The sequence below is a fragment of the Mastigoproctus giganteus genome, chromosome 2 (genome assembly GCF_048544385.1).
Source record: "Mastigoproctus giganteus isolate SK-2022 chromosome 2, ASM4854438v1, whole genome shotgun sequence".
In the NCBI taxonomy this organism is placed as follows: Eukaryota; Metazoa; Arthropoda; class Arachnida; order Uropygi; family Thelyphonidae; genus Mastigoproctus; species Mastigoproctus giganteus.
Genome location: NC_143576.1, coordinates 168,798,656 through 168,815,414, shown reverse-complemented (window position 1 = coordinate 168,815,414; position 16,759 = coordinate 168,798,656). Strand labels below are relative to the sequence as shown.

General features: G+C 39.1%; 1 protein-coding gene across 4 annotated transcripts in view; it reads right to left on the bottom strand.

Moving 5' to 3' along the window:
- Positions 1–16,759, bottom strand: part of LOC150089733 (chloride channel protein 2-like) — a 564,677-nt gene that overhangs the window by 46,728 nt on the left and 501,190 nt on the right. The gene's annotated exons all lie outside the window — the stretch shown is intronic.

Genomic DNA, 16,759 nt, shown 5'->3' with positions numbered 1-16,759 from the left:
AAACTCTTAATGAATCCAGAGCGCGTAGGCCTGTTTCGTTATGTTCGTACTATTCTTGGCCAACCAGCATACGACATGGTCGTGAGACTACAGAAAGATTTTATCTTTATAGCCCGTAGTAGACAACACCTGAGGTTTGCGCATAGGTGCAAAGCTAACGAGATTATACCGAAAGGGTTTCGCTACAAACAACCGTTTTCTAATGAGCGCATGAGACGTGCCTGTCGGAACTTCGGCCTCAAAACCCTACGTATATGGATCGGCTGCCTCCATCATGACATACAACGTGCTTCAGCGAGCAAGGCAACCCTACTAGCCGACCTTAAGACTCTGATTCCCGATCCCGTTTACACCGATGTGGTCAACACTTTATGTCACCAGGCCGTCAGAGAATCAGATCTTTATTGTGCCCGACAGAAACGTAAGTTTTGTAATTTGATTAACGAATCCCGTCAATTTCGCAGCCAACGTAATACCCCTCTCACTAATTCCACGGACTTCGTATTGAACCTAAGCAGCAAACAGTTATCTGCGGACCAAATAAACTTATTGACTCTTGGCATGACATTTGCCGTTCTTCCTAAGCACCCGCCGATCACCGACATCGCCTTAGGTGTGGAAGCCAGCTTATCACGCCTCCCAGAAGATGTAGCCAACACAATCCGCTTGAAGACTGCAGCAGTTCTACACCGTGCTCGCCCCGTCTCTTCTAACCTCAACCGTACACAGTTTTCTGCCCTCAAGGCATTGAAACAGGATTCGTCCATCGTCATTCTACTGGCAGACAAAGGCCGCCGTACGGTTGTAATGGATCACACTGATTACATGGCGAAAGCGCTACTACTTTTACGAGATACTACCGTATACAAACCCCTGACCATCAACCCCAACAGAGTTTTAGAACGATGGGAATCAGAGGTGAATATCCTCATCAACAGTTGGCTGAAACAAGGGAAGATCACACAGTCAACCCGTAATCACCTCCGTGCCTCCGGATGTCAGATCCCACGGTTTTACGGCCTACCGAAAGTGCACAAAGAAGACACACCACTGAGACCAATTGTATCCTGCTGTGGATCACCGACTTACGAGCTGTCTAAATTTGTCTCGAGACTTCTTTCTCCTCTAGTTGGCAAGACCACCCACACCGTCTCCAACAGTGTTGAATTCATAAAGAGGATTCGCACTGTATCCATCTCGCAGGATCAAGTTATGGCATCGTTCGACGTCATATCGCTCTTTACCTCCATCCCTGTGGAACTTGCCATTTCTTGTGCAAAACAACTCTTGGACAATGATAGAACCCTCAACGAAAGAACTGGTCTCACACCCGATGACATTTCCGCCGCCCTCAGACTGTGCTTAACAGGGGGTGCGATCATGTTTAATGACTCAGTCTACCAGCAGATACATGGCACGGCCATGGGTTCCCCTGTCAGCTCGGTCACAGCAAACATCGTGATGGAGGAGTTAGAGGGACGTGCGTTGGCACACGCACCAGATCACATCGCCTTTTGGTGTCGCTATGTTGACGATGTGTTCGTGGTCATCCCTAGAGACTCAGGTCAGCGACTTCTATCATACCTCAACTCACTATCGCCCTTCATAAAATTCACGATTGAGCTGGAGTCGAACAACTCCTTACCATATTTAGACACACTTGTCCGACGTGAAGGCACATACCTGAGGACTACAGTTTATCGTAAGCCCATGTGTGCTGGCCAGTTCACCAACTTCCGGTCAGCACACGCGCGAGGCCACCTCCTCTCCACTGCCTGAACCTTGCTTACTCGCGCCTGGACACACTCCAGCTCCGCTGATGAAAGATGCAAAGAGGTCACTAGGGTCAAAGTAGACCTTACGAGGTGTGGCTACCCCATTGACGTCCTCGACAGGTGTGATCTACAGACACGTGACATCGTGACGACCAGCTACAACACCAACAGTGACGAGCCATCCACGAGGGCATTCATCCCATACTACCCCAACCTGTCACAACAGATCGGTAGAATCCTGAGAACGCACGGAATAAAGTGCATCCAACTCCCAGGCAAGAAACTGCGTTCTTTCATTTCCAACGTGAAAACACCTGTCCCCACCCTTCTGCAGAGCGGTTTGGTCTACCGCATCTCTTGCCGTGACTGCACTAGCTGCTACTTTGGAGAGACTGGACGTCGACTCGAGAAACGTCTCTCGGAGCACAAAAGAGCGATCCGTTTAGCGGATATAGAACACTCAGCTATCGCCGAACATGTCTGGACAACCCACCACGACATCGACCCACACCGCGATGTCGTGGTGGTAGACAGATCCCACCATTACCTAAAACGTACCTGGTTGGAATCGTTAAATATAAAATCTTCGGATAAATCCTTGAACAGGAACAGTGGTTGCCAAGTCAACCCGATCACAGAGTCAGTAGTTCTATCATTGGACAAGCGCTGGCCACGTCATCATGCGTCACAGCCACAGACGTCAACAAACAATTAAACCTCGCGTCTCACGCACCTGGCAGTGCACATCTTCATTCCAACTGCCATTCATGTATTTTTAATTCTGATGAAGGCTACCATATAGCCGAAAGTTCATATATTTCTTCTTTATTTGTACGCTCTGTGTATAACTGTAATAAACTCTTAATTTTTCAAATGATTATTATTCCTATTCTTGAATATGTATTACAAGTCTGGTCCCTTAAGCAAAGGGTTACATTAAAATAACACAAAGAATTCAAAAATAACTCATGATTTGGAGAGGGCACTGGCTCTCTTTATAAATTCTAGCAGTGAATTACAGGATCCAAAAAAGTGATAAGTGCTTTCAATTTTATTTACTTAATTGTTATATTATATTCTACTTTATAAGTAGCCTTATGGTTCTAGTTACACTGGTTATTTTTAATTTTTATAGAGTTTTTTAAAGTGATGCAGTTTTTTCTGTCCACCACTTAATACAGTAGCGGACAAAAAAAACTGCATCACCTTAAAAAAAGTAACATTTGTAGTGAAATGTATAAGATATTGTTTGATTACAGTCATTTTGTTTGCCACAAAGCAAAGGTATTGCATCAGATAACACTTCTATTGCATCATACAGTAATTACAAGGTATTGCATCAGCCGTTTCTATAAATACGGTTTTGGAAAGTTATACACGCTTATTAGTACAGAGAAGGCAACAATCTATATATACAGTTGACACCAATAAAAAAAAGGTGTAGTTGTTACTCTGTCCTAGGAAGGGCTTTCTACGCATGCTATCGCTGATAAAATAGGCTGCCACCAATCAACAGTATCCCGAGTGCTGAAATTAAAGCATTAAACCAGTGACGTGAAGAGAAGACCTGGATCAGGCCGTAAGAAAGTGACTATGCCTTCCCAAGATCAATATTTGAAACTTTGTAATCGCCATGCTAGTGCTCCTGATCTAAAACTGGATTTTGAGGTGTTGAAACAAGTGCACGAACCTTCCAAAGACGGCTTTTGGAATGTGGTCTGCATATCGGCCCAAGAAGAAGCCTTTGTTGACCCAACAAATGGGGAAGAAGCAACTTGCTTGGGCTAAAATGCACGTTTCATGGATAAAAGAGCAATGGGACACCGTCATCTTTTCTAATGAATCGAAATTCAACCTGCATGGCTTGTTGACCCAACAAATGGGGAAGAAGCGACTTGCTTGGGCTAAAATGCACGTTTCATGGATAAAAGAGCAATGGGACACCGTCATCTTTTCTAATGAATCGAAATTCAACCTGCATGGCTTGGAAGGGAAGCGATATATCAGAAGACGAAAATCAGAGGCACAACACTGACTGTAAAGTTCCCCGCCAGTCAGATGGTCTGGGGATGCATAACAAGTAAAGGGGTGGGGAAAATTAAGTTTATTAATGGAATGGTGAATGCAGAAACCTACACTGCTATCTTGGAGGAGTGCCTGAAACCCACTATTAGGGATCACCACAGATGTCTAAAACTGCATTTTTTAACAGAACTCAGCACTTTGCCACACAGCAAAATTGGTTATGCTATTTAGATTTAATGATGAGTTTGTCTTCTTGTCTCACAAGGCTTAAAACATACACCAATGTTTTCCCTCATTTTTCTCCCTTAAAGAGTAATCATACCTCAGAAGTGCTGGCATTAGTGTTGGACTAGCCAGGCAATAGTCCACATTTGAACCCTACTGAAAATTTATGGTACATAATGTTCGTCTAAAATTGCTCAGAAGAAACCAACAAGTAAGATTCAGCTGGAGAGCATTGTAAGGGTGTGGTATGTATATCCAGGAATTGATTAACTCTATGCCAGATTGTTGCAAGGCTGTAATTGCAGCTCGAGGAGGAACAACAAAATATTGAGGACTTATTTTGCTGATTTATAGTACATAATACTATTACGTTAACTTCTCATTTCAGTTTGTACACGTAAATGCAATAAAATGTATGTTTGGTTGTCATAATTGCCATTTGCATGATTTCTCATATTTCCATTAATTATGCATTTTACCCTTTGGGAAGATATTTATGGCAATTAGGTATATCAGGTGGAGTCTTTTTATTGGATTTCATTCACAGAGATATGTATATCCCATCTAACAAATGCATTTCGAACATTTCTGCAACCCACAATGGCACCTCCATAGCCAGGTGGGCAGGAGCAGCAGTGCATAGCACACGCTTCTTGATTAGACCGGGGTTCGAGCCCGTGACCATCAAATAAAAAAAAAAAAAAAAAACAACAATAACAACAGCAACCCACAATGCAGTGCAAAACAATATTTGCAAAATTCACAAGTGATGCAGTTTTGTCTCTGACACTTTATATATCACTCTCTATACCAGCACTGCTGCCACAAAGTGGCAGGAGTGCTGTGACTTGGGGGAGAACTTAGAGGGGTGATTCTCCAACACATCACAGCCTAAAAAAAATGTGCAACTTGTGAAATGTTTGCCAAACTCTCTGGAACAGAACATGATCTAGCCAAGGAGGATGTCTTTGTGTGTGCTAGGTGCAGAGAATGTTTATAAATTAGGCATGAACTCAGCATTCTGACAGGCGTCTATGAGAGCTTGGGATTTAGGGTAGATGCCCTCGAAGAAATTAATATGAGGGGCCCATCAAGCTCTCAGTTGCCCAGCTCAATGCAAGAGCTCATTCTTGTGCATCAGGCAACACAGTGGCAACCACCAAGGCAGAATGTGCTGGTCCTACAGGAGTTAGTTATTGGCAGTGATTCTATTTGTCAGGGAGATGGGTAATATGTTGTGTAAAAAGAATAGATGGAATAGGACCAAGGCTTGTCTGCCATGGGGAAAAAGTTAATGATGTTGTAGAGCAGATATCATCTTTTAAAAGGTGATACTGTTGTACGCATTGGCACTAATGACACTAAAAATAGATCTGCAGATTTACTTAACAAGCACAGGTCAATGTTGAAAAAAAGTCATGAGTTAGGGTTAAATTTGAAAGTGTCTGCAATTCTGCCCAGACATGATAGGAGGGAGTATATGATGAGAGCCTTGTCAATCAATTAGGTCCTGGAGGGTTTGTGTAAGGCTCATGGGTTAGAATTTTTCTCGGATGAAACTTATAGTTGGAGCAAATAACCTGAGTTTCAAGAGCCTGTGGCAAGGCATATACCACTATAAAAGATATTCTGTTTATACTTTGGCATGATTATTCAGCCAGAGGAGTTTACAATTAATCATTAACCACATTTAGTAGTCATGTGGGCATGAACTATGGTCCAATCAAACGTGTGCTAAGGCACTCTTGGTTTTAACCAGAATCATAACAAGAATGGGTGGTGCATAAGCTGACAGAACCCAAGTTTCTGTTAAATTTCTGAAAAAAAAAAAAAAAGTTTTGTTTAATTTAAGTTCAAAAATAATTACAATTTGTGTGAGTGTGTGGTATGGGTGTTTAATGGCGCACAAGCTGTATAGCTATAGTGCACCTAGTCATAGGAATATTAAAAAATAATTAATATGAAGCCAGTTCAAATTTATTTCAGCTCAGAAACTAATAACTGTCATTTATACATTCCTATATGTTTCAAATAACAGAAAAGTTCATTAATATTTTCCTCCTCACCAATGATATGATTTAATGTTATCGGTTCTCAGAGATTAGCAAGAGAATGAAATATTGAAATTCGATGTTGTTCATAATGTGAACAGTCAATCAAAATATGTTTGACTGTTAGAGGTTCACAGCAGTGTGGACACTGAGGAGGATCAACGCCTGTGGGTAGATGGCAGTGAGTCAGATGAGTATGCCCTATTCTAATCCATGAAAGTACCACTTCTTCTCACCAAACTGTCTGAATGCTTGAGTGCCAAAATTTTGGGTCCTATTTCAACTGGAAAAGTTTATTTGTTTCATTATGCCATAGCTGTCCACTGAGCATGGTATGCTGTTTGAATTATGATATTATAATCAGAGGCTGGAATAAAGACAGAGGTGAAGTCTAAAGTTGATGGATTTTTAGCAGAAATATCAGCCAGTTTAATTCCTTTAATGCCTGAATGTGCTGGAATCCAGCAAAAGTTCAATAGTTGTTGACGATATTCAATTTTCAACAGCAAATTCCTGATTTGATTTTGAACAGGATGATCCTTATGAGAGGGATTCTGTATTGCTCAAATTGAGCTGAGAGAGTCGGTGTACACTAAATATTTTGCAGATGGGTGAAGAGTCAAATTTTCTAGAGCTAACTGTATTGCAAATAGTTCCACTGAAAAGTTGCTGTACTCGGGTGGAAGAGAAGCTGATATGATAGCAGAGTGAAACACTGCTGCTGCTCCAAAAGTTCAATGAGATTTGGAACCATCAGTATATATTGGTAAGAAGTCAAAATAGTTTGAAATATGGCTAGCATGAAGTTGTTGCACATTCAGAGTCGGTAGACGATTCTTTCCCCATTGGAGAAAATAAGTATCACAGGTCAGTTGAGGAAAGGGAGTCCATGGTTGGTGAGAATAATTCTTTATCTGCTGCCTACTGCAGGAGAGGAACATTCCAATTTTGTGATATTTCAAGGAGCCATAAGATTGTTGGTTGTATTTTATTTGGTTTATTTCTATAGAGATTGTGAAAAGGTGAATAAAAGAGGTATGGCTGAATGGGGTGCGGAAAACAATTTTATATTTTGACTGCATATTTAAGGAGTAACATTTTTCTGTGGAGTTAAAGAGGGACTCATGGGCTTCAATATATAGACTATAGGTTGGAGATGTCTTATAAGCACCAAGAGCAATCTGCAGTGCATTGTGTTGTACAGGATTGAGCCAGTGTAATACACTCTTTAGGGCAGAATCATAAACAGGGGCACGATAATCCAAACGGAATCTAATCAGTGCTCTATATAAGAGGCATAGTTACCATATGCATGGCGCACTATGGCCATAGTTGCCGATGCGCCCAATAAATTCTGAAACAAACAAACAAACTATATAAGAGCAGTAAAGTTGTATGATCTGCTCCCCAAGACAGGGCAGATAAAGCTCTTAGCATGTTCAGCTTTTTCAGACAGGTAGTACATATTACTTTATGTACTACCTGTCTGAAAAATGATCAAAGAAGTTTAACTTGCTGTCAAGGATCAATCCCAAGAATCTGATATTGTTGGCAATCAGAATAGTGGAATTTAATATCCGAAGTCAGAGTCAATAGGCAATTTCTGTTGATTACAAAAATGGATCACAACTGTTTTCTGATGGGAAAGACGATATCCATTGAACTCAGCCCACTTTTGTACTTTATTGAGGAACATCTGCAATTGCCACTCAATAGATCTCACGTTCTGTGAATGGCAAGAAATAGAGAGAGATTGTCTGCATAGAGATAGGCCTCCACAGTATTTGGGAGTTCTTTTGTAATGGAATCAATTCTAAGGGCAAATAAGGTTGTGCACAATACCAACCCCTGTGGTACTCCTTCCTGCGAGAATGTAGAAGAAAAGGAGTTTTGGTATCGAACCTGGAAAGAGCAACTCTGGAGGAAGATCCTAATAAATATAGGCAGGTTGCCTCGTAGACCAAGATTATGAAGGTCACTGAGAATGCCATACCGCCAGGTAGTATCAAATGCCTTCTCTATATCAGGGTAGGCCAACGATCGCAGATTTAATTTTGGTCAATCACGACGAATTTTAAATATACAGTCATCCCTCGATTTGTGCACCTTGTGCAATGAAATTTTTGAGATGGTAGATCATGGCACATTTTGAAGTAAAAAAGTAGATCGCATCACAAATTAATTTTTTGGAAATTGAGAGTGTAGTCTGATGCAGTTGAGACTTGGACAAAGGTTTTGCCCAAGGCATTCGCTATATCTAGAGGAGCAGAGAGTTCTTGCCCATTGCAGGAAAGAATTGGGGAAGGGATGATTGGAAACTTCCCAGAAAGCTGCCTAATTTTCTTCCATATTAATCTGGAGTCAGTATTTCTATTGATAGTACGTGAAAATTGAGTCCAAAAATCTTTCTTGGCTTGCCTTTGAATGAACTGCACTTTTCCCTTAGCTTCTTGTAGCTAATTAGATTAGCTGTGGTTAGAGATCGATGGAATAAATTGAATGCTTTATTTTTTTCCTTCTTTGCTTTCGTGCACTCTTCATTCCACCAGTAGTTGAAGTGCCATTGGGTTGGAGGATTTGATAACGGAATTGAGTATTTAGCTGCAACTAAAAGACAGGATGTGATATAATCAGTTACTTTATCTATAGGCTGAAGTTGAATAGTTTTTTTGTCCAGAGTGAGTGCTGACTGAAATTTGGCCCAATTGGCTTCAGAAAATTTCCATTTCCTGCATGGTTGATCTAATGGTGGTTGTGTAGTGAGCAGATTACAAACAATTGAAAAATGGTCACTGCCCATGGGATCATCCATAGCAGACCATTGAATGACTGGAAACAGTATCTGGGAACAAACTGATAGGTCAATTGCAGAAGTCTGTCCAGTAGGTAACTGTATATGGGTGTGTGCACCACTATTAAGAATTGTTTATCTAGTAGAGTTTCAATCAGCCAGCCTTGTCTATCTAATTTAGAGGATCCCAATAAAGGGTGGTGTCCATTGAAATCCCCTAGCAAGCAGACATGGGAGGGTAACTGTATTAAAAGTTCTTCAAGATCATCATAAGAGTAGGTATAATTTGGCGGAAGATAGACTGAGACTAGTATAATAGCAATCTTAGTAATCAGACGCACGTATATAATAATTTGTATATTTCTATTAATCCTGCTTGGAATATATCACTGCCTCACCTTTTGAAAATGGATTGCAATTCTTATTAATGTAATTATTTATATTCTATACAAATATTCAAAAATTAAAAGGTTATGTTTTCTGTTAGACCAAGAGTTTCATGTATCAGAATAATCAGGCAGAATTAATTAACTACTAAATAGTTAATACAATGTTTTAGGATATTTTAAATTATTAAAACCATGCTTCTTTAAAACTCTTCGGTCTACCCAAAATCAACTATTCTGTTGTTAGAATCAGATTATAAAACCCTATTCATTTGGAACTTATGTTTAATACAATAAGGGAGGAGAAACTTATTTTCCAAGGAGAGAGTGTGTATGGACACATATTGCACAATTCTTCACCCTAGTTCTCTGTCGTGGGCCTCTCACCAACATAGCGGAAGGAGAGGAGAGTGCTTCAGTTTTCACGCCCACAACAGTACTAAAAAGGGTTTTATTGCTATGGCAGAGACGGGTCCAGTTGTTTTTGCGGGACGATTACCAAAAATGGTAGTATCACTGTAAATGGGCATTCTTGAATGATTTTGTCTCTGTGACGTAGAACGAGATAATGTTGGTATATAAAGAGTTCTGTGAGGCACCGAGGAGGGACCTTCTTGCTTTTGTAACAGAGACTGGTAAGAGAGCGGAACGTCTCGTCGTCGTCAAACGCAGAGGGTCTTTGTGATGTGAAGGGAAGGTTCAGTAGTTGGTGTCGCTCCAATTAAGAACGGCCGAAGAGGAGCTGAGACAAAGGAAACAAGCAAGGCTCAGAGGACCACACCCCAGTTTCCACCAGAGGAAAGGAGGACTCATAACTTGCCCTGAAGCAAGAGATTTAACCGGTAAGCCATTATCTCATTTGTGTGAATGTAAACCTCGAAAACAACATCAACAGATACCATTTTAATGCTTCCTTCCTAAATATTTAATCTTTGTAATTTAACAATGAAAGAGAATTTCTCCCATGGTTGGTGGTACACAGGAATCTTGCAGCAAGCTGCTGTTGGAATAAGAAACGAGAGGGAGTGAGAATGTTCACATTAGGGCAAACATAAGATTGTGTAAAGTAATGAGAACACCAAAAGCACTTTGCCTAAGGTTCTTCTGTTATCTAACCGTTCTGTTCTATGTTGAAGTGTTTTGTGAATGTTGTAGCTTGTTAAACCAGGGCCAAACAATAAGTCTACTGAAGGAATAGTTCCTGTGATAGTAGAATCCAGTATGTTATAGAGATGTTTTTGCTAATACAATATTATAAATCCTAAACAGATTCATGTTGTTGTTATGAACAGACACCTGGAAGCAATATATATATACATATCTTTACTTTTACACAAACAACTAGATGGAGTGCAAGTCTGTACACATGTTTTCTTTTGTTATAATACATTTTATGTGTTACATCTTGTCTTATTCTCTCTGCTCATATTCTCATACACCAGTAGAAACAAGTACAAACCAGTAAAGGTAAAAGTGGGGATTGGGGGGGTGACACTCAGCAACCACGCCAATCTTAAAGTCACAATGCAATCCAATTCTGGAGAAATTAAGTGCTAGAACAGCCCTTGATTTGCTGAGAGCACGGATTTTTGTCCTAGCCTGACTATCATCTCATTCAGAATAATTATCATAGTAAAAGTAACACGGCCATAAGTCAAGGGGAATAAACAAGAGAGAGAGAGAGAGAGAGAGAGAAAAACACAAAGAAAGACAGAAGACCAGAGAGCCTTGACATTTCCACAACTATTATTTTCAATTGAAAAAATATTATTATAATGATAATTATGCAGAAAAAATAAATAACATTATAAGCATTAAATATAAACATGAAATTGTTTATATTTAAACATAATTTCAAGTTTAGCATGAAACTATATGCATTAATACTCAGCATTAGGAATATGCACCTATTTTTGACTGGAGTATTAACTGATCCTAATATGTTTTGTCAAATAACTAAATTAAATAATATAATAATTAACATATTAATTATATTCCAGTTTATTATTAGTGTAGTAAAATTAAACTATAATATTAAACAAATTAAGACAAGCCAAAGCTTGTACATTTTAATATCGGTACATTTAGGTATCGTTATTAAAATATCCCATATTATGAAATCGTTCACAATGAGTGGAAGGATTTTGCAATATGGTGCCTAAACGTACAAACTTCAATTTGTACATTAGTTTTATTATCATTTTTATTAGTCTAAGAATGCAGTATTTCTAAATATTTTTATATTTAGTTTGTAACGTAAAAATATGATCACTCAATATTAAAATTCAATTATGTATTATGTATGAATGATGGATTTGCACCAATGTCACAGTTCGAGGCTTTCTGAAACTTTAAAATTTTATTAGCATAATAAAATTATATTATAATTAAGATAATATAAAATTTATATAATAATTCAAACATTAAATGAGCAGTATCTAACTTAACAGAAATGTTGTTTAACATTTGACAAGAAACATTTATTTACATGAAGCACAAAAAAAATTAGCAATACAAATGGTGGCACATTGACTATTTTACACTGTCCAAGTAGAATATATAATGTTTAATTTCCAAAATTACTCAAAAGACTTAATTAGGAGAGCAGAAAATAACAATCACCAATCTTGAATTGCAATTAACATGGCGAGGACATTTCACTGCATTATCTCTCAAATCACTTGAATGCCATCACTGCTGGATTAATTAAACACTATAAATTTTGGATGTGAATGCATTTAACGGCTCTTTTTTTATAGATTGAAGAGGATTTTAAATATTGTGTGCCACAAATTATCTATCAATCAGATAAAGATGTCTCACTAATAACAAACATTTTAACCTGACAGGTTGTAGCCTACAAGCTTTTCAATGAATAACATGTTTATACTCCAGAGGGTAGAGAAGTTAACAATTATAACTACTTCCAAACACCTTACAGTATTTCACTGCAGCCTGTCAGATCACTTGCATGTCACCACTGCTGGTGACATGCAAGATGTCACCAATGAAACATTATAAATTTTGGATGTGAATGCATTTAACAGCTCTATTATATATTGAAGAAGTTTTTAAGTATTGTGTGATTATCTACTAATCAGATAAAGATCAATCAAATAAAATCGGATTTTTGAGAGATATTTGAATGTAAGGAAGCAAGCTTATAGAACAGCATCCAAAAAAAAGAGAAAAGAATACCCACCTCATTTGTCCATCCCTTGTAACAATTCATCTAATTCTTTAAATTTATTCAAACAACCCACTTCATCAACACCAAATAGAAGTCTATTCAAACAATTAATCATTCTCTCTCATTGAAAGCAAATTTTCCCTCACATCTATCATGCAGCCATCCTTTTTCAACTTAAGTTTATATCCCTTTTGTGGGTTATCCAAGGAGTAAGGATTTAATCTACATTCAATTTACTCAATCAATTTAAAATCTTAAACATTTCAATCAGGTCTCCTCACAGGTTTCCAAGTGCTGCAATTTGCAGAAATGAAGTCTTTTGTGGAGAGAATACCCCTTTTGTGTCCTTGACTAATCTTGCTACTGTTCTCTGTACAAGTTCCAACAGCTCCACATCCTTCTTAAAGTGACAACCGCAGACCTGTGCACAGTACAAGTTGCAACTCAACCACTGCCTTATACAATGGGATAATCATCACATTGTCACTGCTGGACAAGTTCCTTATATCATTAATAGAACACAATGAGTTGTCCTAGCAACTTTCTGAACTTCTCAGAGAACCTCATGTCAGATTGTACAATAACCCCTAGATTTCTCTCATTCTCCATGAAACTTAAGTCCAGTATTGCCCAATTGGTGTCATTCTGGGATTATAGCCTCAACATGCAGTACCTTTCATTTATCAATTGCATGCCTGAATCCTATGGTGTTAGCCTGTAATCTAGGCTGTAGGCACTAGATTATAGTGTGGCTAACCTGAAGGTCCAGCAGCAGCAGAACTGGGATATCACCTCACCAAGCACAGGTGTCCACATTGAGGGGGATCATAAAAGGTAGATGTATTTTTTTATGCACATATGTTTTCTCAATAATTTTAAGATAATAGCACTTTTTTTTTTAAGTCATAAGTGGATGCAAAACATTTTGCAAAATAAATTAGACATGACAAAAGTTTCTGCATGATAGGTCTCCCTACCTTTTTGATACTTAATTAGAAATATCTTCAATTCTAAACTTCAAAGTAACTTTTTGATCATTACTAAGCAGATCTTGAAAACTTTCTGGTTAGTGTAATCATGGATGAAACAGGGATCCATCACACCAGCCAGAATTAAAACTATGATCAAAATAATGGAAGGACTATTTTTTGTTGCAGCCACAACAGTCAATGGATTCAACAACTCCAGAGAAGACCAAGTTAGTCCCACCAGCTAGTTACATCATGGAATCTGTCTTATAGGATTCAAAAGAGAAAATAGTGGTAGATTATTTTTTGTCTGTTATTGTCCATTTATAGATTGTCCAAAGGAGAAACAACAGATGGAAAATATCATGTTAACTTATTGGTGATATTGTTGTACACGTTGGCACAAATGATATTAAGAGTAGGAGACCACCGGAATTACTTAACAAGTACAGGTCACCATTGAAAAAAAAGCCGTGAATTAGGTTGGTTTTGAAAGTGTCTGCAATTCTGCCCAGACACGATAGGAGGGAGTATATGAAGAGAGCTTTGTCGATCAATTCGGCCATGGAAAGATTGTGCAAGGCTCAAGGGGTAGAATTTTTTTCAGCCTGGTCCATACTGGTTAACAGGAGAGCCTGCTTCTACAGGGATAGGATACACTTAAACAGACAGGGTGCAAGAATATTTGCTGATGCTATCGGAAAACTGCTAGCTTGGGGAAGGGGATACAAGGACTAATAGATTAACAGTAGCCACTGGCAGAGGTGAAAGTGATTCTTGCACTGCTTCTATTGGAATGAGCAGCAGCCTGGAAAACAAGATGAAGGGTATTTCAGAGAACCGCTGGGAGTCATTGCAGTACAAGTAAACACATGGGTTGTGTTAGGGTAGCTAAGAATATGAACAGGTGCATGTATACTTGCATGTACACCAATGCTAGGAGTTTGGTAAATAAATTTGATGAATTTGAGGTATTGCTCAGAACATGAAAGGCACATACTGTTGGGATATCAGAGAAGTGGTGTCACACAGATATAAGGAATGCAGAACTGGAATTTGGGGAGTACAATGTGTACATGAAGGATAGACAGGAGGAAGGGAGGAGGAGTTATGCTATTAGTTAAGAAACAAATAAAATCCTAGGAAGTGAAGCCAGTCGACATCACTGTCAGTGCAGTGTCGAGTCAGTTTGGTGTGACATAAGCATTGGGAGATCAAAATTGTGAGTAGGAGTGTGTTATAAGCCCAATGATGCTGATGAGTATAATAAGAAACTGTACAGGGAAATAGAGTGGGCCAGAAAATCACAGAGTCTTATAATCAGGGATTTTAATTTCCCAGATATTGACTGGAATTTGTGGGTTGGTCACTCACACACTAGCAAGGCTTTTGAGGATTTATTGGATGATTGTTTTCTACATCAGCATATTCAGGAGGCAACTAGAGGGAGTAATACTCTTGATCTGATTATCAGTAGTGATTCTTCATGCATTAAGAATCTCCAGATAAAGGAACCACTAGGTTCCTTTATCTTTATTAGGTGGTAGTGATCACAGTGTGCTGAAATGGGATTTACTCAAAGAGGTAACACCATCAGGGGTAAAGGGAAGGGTTTTTGCTTTCGTAAAGGTGACTACGGAGTTCTGAGACAGTATTTAAATTCTTTATGGTGGGACCAACTGATGATGTTACCAACATAAAATTCGAAATGGAAAGCATTCAGAGAATTAATCTTGGAAGCTACTAGGCTTTACATACCAACTAAGAAATATTGTTCAAGGTTTAAGCCTAAATGAATGAACTAATGAGACATATGGCAGAGAAGAAAAATGCATGTGATGCATAAAAATTAATGGGTGACATGGAAGCCTACGATAGATATAAGCTGGTCTGTAACCAAGTCACAAAGGAGATTAGGCAGGCAAAGGCAGATTATGAGAAATCTTTGGCAAAGGATGCAAAGAAAAACAACAAAGAGAGTTCTTTACCTATGTAAACTCTAGAAGGAAAGGGATGAATCAGATTGGTCCACTGGATATTGATGGTGCAACCGTTCATGATCCTGCTCAGGTGGCTAACAAACTAAATGTGTATTTTGCATCTACATTCACCCATGAGGAGTTATTCAGGAAAGGGAATGCCAGAGGTGAAGTAAACTCTGGCAGTGAGCTAGATGATTTTGTAATAACTGAGAGGAAAGTGGAGGAGAAATTGTTGAGGATAAACATAAAAAAGGCACCCGGGATGGATGGGATCTATCCAGTTATATTAAACGAGGCAGCAAAGGAAGTAAGCAAACCCTTAGCCATAATTATGAGAGCTTCTTTGGACTCAGGGGAGGTACCCATGGACTGTAAATGTGCAAATATGACCCCAATTCACAAAGGAGGATCAAAGGGTGACACAAGTAATTATCGACCTGTTAGTTTAACTTCTGTTCCAAGAAAATTAATGGAGGCACTGGTTAAAGAAGCACTGCAGGATCATCTAGACAAGACTTCAGTTATAGCTTGGACACAACATGGTTTTGTTAAGGGAAAGTTTTGCCTGACCAATTTGATTGGATGTGGTCACAAAGGAACTCCATGCAGGGAATAACTTGGATATCATATATTTGGATCTTAGAAAGGCTTTTGATACTGTTGCACATGGAAGAATTCTGCACATATTGGAGCAATATGGCATTGGAGACAAATTGCTGCTATGGATAAAGGGATGGTTGAGTGGGAGAAGACAGAGAGTGGTAATCATTGGACACTGCTCATCGTGGACTAATTTTTTTTTTTTTTTTTTTTTTTGGTAGTTGTTGGCCCATCGGCTTCTGTGGCCATAATGCACCTCCCAAGGTTTTTGCAGTACTTTGATCCAAGCCAGAGGCGGGACTCGAACCCGCGACCTTTGGGTTGCCAGGCAGGCACTTTACCCAACCGGCTAGCCCGGTCGGCTCATGGACTAATGTTATTAGTGGAGTCCCTCAGGGTTCAGTGTTGGGTCCATTGTTGTTTTCTGTACTTGTAAATGATATGGATGATGATATATCAAGCTTAATGTCCCAGTTTGCAGACAATACAAAGGTTGGCAGGGTTGTTAAGGACACTAATGACAGTATGCTGCTGCAACAGGATCTAGAAAAGTTGAGCAGATAGGCTGAGAGGTGGCAAATGAAGTTTAACATTGACAAATGTAAAGTACTACATATGGGAAGCAGTAATCCCAGAGTGACATATCAACTCTGTTGTACTACACTGACAGTGGTGGAGAACGAAAAGGACCTGAGGGTAATTGTGCAATCAGGTATGAAGTTTTCTGAGCACTGCAGATGGTCTGCAAGAGTAGCTCATAGTGTCT